Source organism: Cibotium barometz, chromosome 35 (assembly GCF_041138505.1).
Source record: "Cibotium barometz isolate CiBa-2024 chromosome 35, ASM4113850v1, whole genome shotgun sequence".
Lineage (NCBI taxonomy): Eukaryota > Viridiplantae > Streptophyta > Polypodiopsida > Cyatheales > Cibotiaceae > Cibotium > Cibotium barometz.
Window position 1 is genome coordinate 46614547 of NC_141080.1, and position 7163 is coordinate 46621709.

A 7163-nucleotide genomic window follows, 5' to 3' on the forward strand; every position below is an offset into this window, starting at 1 on the left:
TTATCTTGAAGTTATTAACATACACAAGTATTCATGTGCATAAAGCTTTAGCGTTGTAATTTGTGACTCGACCATTTTGGTCCTCGTCTAGTGATCAAAGAACTTTAGAAGCCGATGCAAGTTTTGCATTGTAATTTGTGACTCGACCATTTTGGTCCTCGTCTAGCAATCAAAGAACTTTAGAAGCCGATGCAAGTTTAGGTTGCATGGCGAAGGGCTAAGAGTATGAGCTAGGTTTCACGAAGGCCCTCGTTGAATCCAAAGTGCAAGCCGAAGGGCTAAAGAGATGATTGGTTTCTAGCCCGAAGGCCAGCCTTGATTTTGGTCTTCTCAAGGAAACTCAAGGGCAGCCTTCCATTTTCAGGCCTGCATGGTAGAGAAAAAACATTTAATTAGTTTGAAAAAAACATTTAATTAGTTTGAAAAAAAATCATTTCAAAGATTTCAAACATTCTTTTTTTCAAACATGAAAAAGAAAAATCATTGTTGTCTCCAATGTCTTGCCCACTCTCTCCTCATGTGCACCCCCTCTCTTGTGCCCCCCCTCTCTCTCTCCGCCCTCTCTCTACGTGCTGCTGTCCAAGGAAGGAAGGGCTAGGGAGAGGGGGGCTAGGGAGAGAGGGCAGAGTCTATGAGAGGAGAGAGGCTAAGAAGGGAGCGATGGGGGTGAGATAGAGAGCATAGGAGAGAAAGGAGAGAGAAGTATTGGAGCCAGAGGAGAGAGAAGAGAGAAGATACTAAATTAATGCCACCACAGGGAAATTTAGGCATATGTCCTAACCGGTGATGTGTAACTATGCTGTAAGCACACAGGATAAGTCTATTTTACTCCACCATCAACAACCTGGGACGGCCACTGCAATAGGTGTGGGGAAGATGGCATCCTATGCTAGAATCAGGAGCTTTAAGACGAACAAATTAACTGTAGAATGGGCTTTGTTTTCATTGCGCAACTTTAATGTTTTTGTGTTTGCTTTTGCAATCTTTTTAACAAACCACCTAGGTGTGCATCTTATGTATATAGCATTGTACATAGCATTTTTACTATTAGTTCGTAACAAATAAGTCAAATTTTGGACGTCAAAGCAAGTCCAATAAGCAGGATTTTGATACCATTCAGTGCGTCATATTATGATTACTTTTTGGGTAATTATTGATATTTTTCGGCGAGCATTTGGGAAAATTTTTTGTTTTTCTCCTATTTCTACTATTTTTCTCATTAAAATAACTCAAAAATTAAAAACAGCACGCAAATGAGCTCAGAACACCAAGGTGGGGGAAAACACCGAATCTACATACTAAGGCAAACAAATGGGACAACTCGTTTCGAGGATGTTGAAAAATTCACTTATGAAACGTGCTAGCGGTTTGGCCAATTGGAGCTAACAGGATCGTCTGGACTCCAAATGAGGAACCGTCTGAGCCGGGACATAGAATTGAGATCTAATGAGACCAGATAAGCCATATCTGGGAAAAATTTGATTAGGCCACTGTGTGGAAGAGATAAAATCGCCGATTTTATCTTTTCTTCTATGCATGGGACTGTGACATCATGGCTACATCAAGCACATGTGGGGCAGCTTATCTATGAAGTAGCTACTTAAATGGACATCAAAAACACCATGGTTTGACCTTTTTACCAAGATTCGTGCAAAGAAGCGTAAAAAAGCTATCTAATGACCATTCTAGGCTTCAATCACATCAAAACTTCACAAGATGATAGCACTTTAAAATGGGTAACAGGGCCATGAAAAAAAACAGCACTATGAGGGAGAGATAGGATTGCCGATTTTATCCTCTACACTTATAGGTACAAAGTGAAAGTTTCATCATGTTCAACATCATGAATAAGGCCTATGGGGAAAATATCTCTTTATGTCTCTCTTGAGCACATTGCACACAAGAAATCAATGTCTCTCTTGAGCACATTGCACACACACACACACACACAATGTGTGGGCACAGGGGAAAATATCTCTTTATGTCTCTCTTGAGCACATTGCACACAAGAAATTAGTGTCTCTCTCTCTCTCTGTCTCTCTCTCTCTCACTCTCTCTCTCTCTCTCTCTCATGCACATAGACAAACCCTTACATGGGCTATCTGAGAGAGGTTGGTGCATTGGCATGGCCTCTCTCTCTCTCTCTCTCTCTCTCTCTCTCTCTCATGCACACAGACAAACCCTTACACAGGCTATCTGCGAGAGGTTGGTGCACTGGCACGACCTCTCTCAGACACCCCATGTAAGGGATGTTTTTTATAATTACAAATCCCTCTCTCTCTCTCTCTCTCTCTCTCTCTCTCTCTCTCTCTCTCTCTCTCTCTCTCTCTATTAATGTAGCTAGTACTTCTATTGTCATAGATAAAGATAGTAATTACGGTGCTCAATTGCATATTTCAAAATGGGATAAGAGATGAAAATTATATATATCATGATGCCATAGTCGGCGAAGTGGGAATTAAAGTGGAAATTTGTATATAACTTGTTGTTGCGAGCCTCCAAAAGTGAACCTTGTATGATTGAAAAAACCCACGCATGGGTTACCAAAGGGAGGCTATGTTGAGGTAGCTTCCCTTAGGCTTTAATAAAATTTGAGTTAGTAGATGTGAAATGCCTGAGCATATCAAAGGATTTTATTTTTTTTTAAAGCCCTCTCATGGCTCCTTAAGGGATCCTACACCAACACAGCCTCTCTCAAATAGCTCATGAATGGGTCATTTGATGTTGTAAATAATCATGAATGCCATTGAATATTTAGTATGTTGTAAAACTTCATGTCGTTGTTAAGATGTCCTAGTACCGCTTCTTCTATTTGCCATTAAATTTGATGTTGTAAACCTACTTGTGTGCTGCCGTGGGGCGAGGCCACAGGGGGGGTGGCGGGGGCTAGCTGGCATTTTCATATGATGTGGTATTGTGAATGTTTTTGCAACCCACTGAGCTTGAGGAGTAGTGGTAGTCAAGGTGGAGGTGGAGTCTTCCTCTACATCTAGAGAGGAATTTGATCGTATTAGCATGGTGGAGGGAACAACGTGTCAAGAGGGTGAAGAGCATGGATTAGAAGGGAATAGTCAGTCTCTTAAAGGTGAGTCTACAGTAGTTACTCAAGACATGGATACTTTGCTTGCACCTCAAGAGGCTAGCATGAGAATCATACCTTATATTGTGTAGCCTTAGTTTGGTTCATTGGAGGATTGTGATGAGGAGAAAAAAATCTACCTAGATAGAGGGGAGGACATAATGTAGAAGACTAGGATGATAAGTTATTTCACATGTCCTCCCATTCTTCCTCTATGTAAGTCCATTACCCATGCTAGAGTTACAAGATTGAAAGATGAGCTCTTGGGTCTTAAGATAGCCTTTGTGAACGAAGGAGGGATATGTGGCCGAAAAGGGTGCATTGATTGTGTCTCTTTGGAGTATCTCTAAAGAGGATTCATGGATATCTGATGACATTATGTCAAAGTGGTATAACCATTGACATGAGGTGAATAAAGATTTTTAGAAGGATCTCGAGGGAAAGGATGAGCTGAAATTTGTGTGTGGTAGAATGTTTTATGTGTGGGAAGGTAATCATTGCATGGTTGCTTGGACTACATAATAAAGGAGAGATTCAAGAATACAAGATCAAAGCATTGTTGAGTTCTATGCACAATTATCAATCTTGCTTCTAGATATTTCTTTGCTTACAGATCTCCAGTGCATAAACTTGTAAGAGCTTCTCACTTTTTTGAAGTCGTCAACAATTAAATCTTAGAATGATTGCTAGATTGTTATAAGTCCAAGACATCTATGTTGATTTTTATGTAGTTTGAATACAAGTGCATTGAGAGTTGAGATAATAAATTGTGCAAATATTTGTGTGACCAATTATGAAGACTTTGTGAAAGATTTACCACACAAGGATAGAAGATTGATAGCCTAAAATAATAAATAAGTACACAAAAGGATTTCTTTCACTTCATTTTGTTAGTTTACATTTGTTTGAAACTATAATTCAATTTGGTTGGTAGGTGCAAATCACCCAAGCACTCTCTAAGAAAATGGAGCAGGAAAAATTGACAATGTCTCACAGGCTGAGTTGAAAACGTTTGAGGAGTTGGCCTCAAGATATGGAGACCAAAGTGGCAATCTAAGAATAGTAATTAGGGGAGATATTTAATGGTTCTTTTTCATGTGTATCATGATATTTTGGACACCTATTAATCAGCTATATTATAGGTGGAAATAATCTTTTGTTCTTGTTTTTGAATATGATGTGTTAATTTTAGATTTATTTATTTTTTGGCCATGCTCACAACTGTGAGCTGTAAAATGAATTAAACCCCAAAAACTTTACAAAGCTCCTCAAGCATTACAGATACCTTGAGGGAACAAAAATACATTCAAAGTACATTTGAATACATGGCTACCAGGGAAATAGGTTTCTTACTTTCCATATCTGGCTAAGATAGCAGTACCGAACAACTTGAATGCATGTAAGAATGATTGGGTTCTGAATCCTTCTGCCACCCAGAACCAAGTCATTTCGAAAAAAGAGTATGTTCCACATTCTGTGTATCCATTTACATAGTTTCGTGGGCAGGCCCCTAGCGGCCGGGCACTCCTTAAAAAGATGTGGGGGATCTTCCACTGTTGCTTTACATCCTGAACAAATGGCACTTCCAATCCCTCTAAGTTGAATTTTGTTACCAGTTGGAATTGCTCCCCAGAGAACCTTCCAGACAAAGACTTTCATACGAGTAGGCCAAGCTGTGAGCCAGATATTGCTTGTACACCAGGACCATTTATACTCTGTCCAGTTAGTCCTCCATATTTTAATGAGAGGTCCTAAACATAAGTTTGTTATAAGTCCCCTAGTACAGGGTAGCTCAAACCTCCCTCCTGTGGGCCACTTCCAAGCTTTCCAATCTAGCTCTGAAGTACATGTTGGCTGTGGAGATTTGTAAAGATACTCTAAAATCCTATTAATTAGCAGCCTTTCATTGAGCGTAAGCCTAAATTGCTCTATTAGTAGGTCAACTTCTTTCCAACAACATCGGGAGACATCCCATGAGCCAATTTAGTAAGACCTTTATTATTAAGCTTTCTAGCAACCTCCCGCCAGAAGTCATTCAAAGTCCATCCTCCAATGGGGGAGAGCCATGGAGACCAGTGAGTGCTAGAGTTTTTGCAGTAGCGAACCACCTCTCCCCATTCTAGCGTTGATGCTGTCTTGATGCATTTTCAAATCAGCTCCCCTGCACATTCTCCAATTTTGAAAGTGGCCCAAGGAGGTGCTAGGATCTTGTCATTGGTGTATCCAACAGCATGATGGCCCAATCTTGGCTTTGATTTGCAAGGCAGACGACAAATTTAGAGCACATAGCTTCAGCGTGCACTATTGGGTTTATAATTCCCAAGCCTCCTTGCTCCTTAGGTCTAGCAATCCATTCCCACTTCCCCCATTGCCATGGGCGGGATGTCTTCAAATTGTTCTTCCATAGAAATCATTTGATTGGTTTCAAAAAATCTTTCCAATTACACTTAAGTAGCTTCAAGAGTGGTAACTAGAACGATACGTACGGGATCATAAAGGAGTTAACTACCTTTACTCGACTATGAAAAGGAAGAAGTGTGCATTCCCATCTTCTCATCTTAGTCTGAATCTTTTCCATGACCCATTGAAACCTTTGCTTGGTGGAGACATCCACTCCCAGAGGGGCTCCTAAATGACGGAATACTGACCCCTTTGAAATAACCTCCCCTGACCAATCAGCAGGATTGAATGACTCCCTTTCTGTTAGAGATACCAATCTTGATTTTTCAATGTTGCATTTTGAACCTGAGGCTGTGGCAAACATCTGTACGATTTCAAGTGTCCTCCTTAACATATCTGCCTGAGCTTTGACAAAAAGGAGAGAATCATCTGCAAACATCTTAGCAAGAAGTTGTTTGCCCCCGGGGAGGGAGAGCCCTGCAATTTCTCCTTTAGAAGCGCTATCCTCAAGGGAAGTAACTAGGGGATGCATTGAGTTTACCATTGCTAAGGTGCTTACATCATAAAATTCTTAAGGGAAAAATGGAATTACAAGAAATTTTTCTTGAATTTTAGCAATTATTTAACTAAGGCAGTTCTAGGGAAAATGCAGGAAATTAAGGAAAAAGGCATTAAAAAGCTGAAAATTAACATAATTAAGCATATAAACCTAAGGATAAAGTTTTTCTAAGAAAAAAAATTGATGTTAGGGAAGAAATTAACTCAATTCCCGCATCAAAGAAGGCATTAAATGGGAGACCATACCTCCAATGGTTTTTTTGTTTAGAATTATCCATCATTACTTGATGTTACACTAGCCTCAAGGCACCATCAAGTAGATTTTTTTAAAAGCAAGTGAGAAATAAGGATTTTTTTTCTTCTTTAAGTAGTAGCTCGAGCATCCCAAAACTCCGATGAAGCTGGGACGAGCCGGGAGCACGAAAGGTTGTTGGCGGAAGAGAAAGGGAAGGCCCCAGCCGTGGAGCAGCATGAAGAGGAGAATCATGCTTGGACGGTTGCCCGAGCAACATCAGAGGTTAATCCTTAAAATAACTATTCCAGTAATAATTTAACACTGCATAAATGCAAGTCCAAGTTTTAACCTTAGAAATCCATAAAGAAAAAATGGACTGAGAAAGAACTTGACTCAGTCAAAGCGGAAACTACGGCATATGTTTTCAATTTTATTTCAAAAGAATGTTTTCCATATGTTTGCCAGTTAAGTTTGTATGGCAAAAATCATGGGTTTTTGGATGGATAAAGGCTCATTTATATTTATGGTTGTGTTTAGACGGACATCAGTTGAAGGCAGAAGGCCTCTATGGAAACACCAGGTGGTTAGCCCGATGCCGGGTGGTTAGTCCGATGCCGGTGGGTAGCCGATGCTGGGTGGTTAGCCCAATGCCGGGTGGTTAGCCCGATTTACCGTACCACAGATGGGTCGGTTAGACTGTGGGCAGATGAGCTGTCTATTTTTCCAAGGTACGAAGACAGATGGTGAAAAGTTGAACCCTACCAAGCTGACGCTCATTTATGATTCCTTGGTACCTCCTCCTGGTGGTTAGCCAGAGCGAGAGTCTCACTCAGGCATGAGTCGAGAGTCAGATATTCTAGATAAATCTGACATACTTGTTAGCTGGGTAAG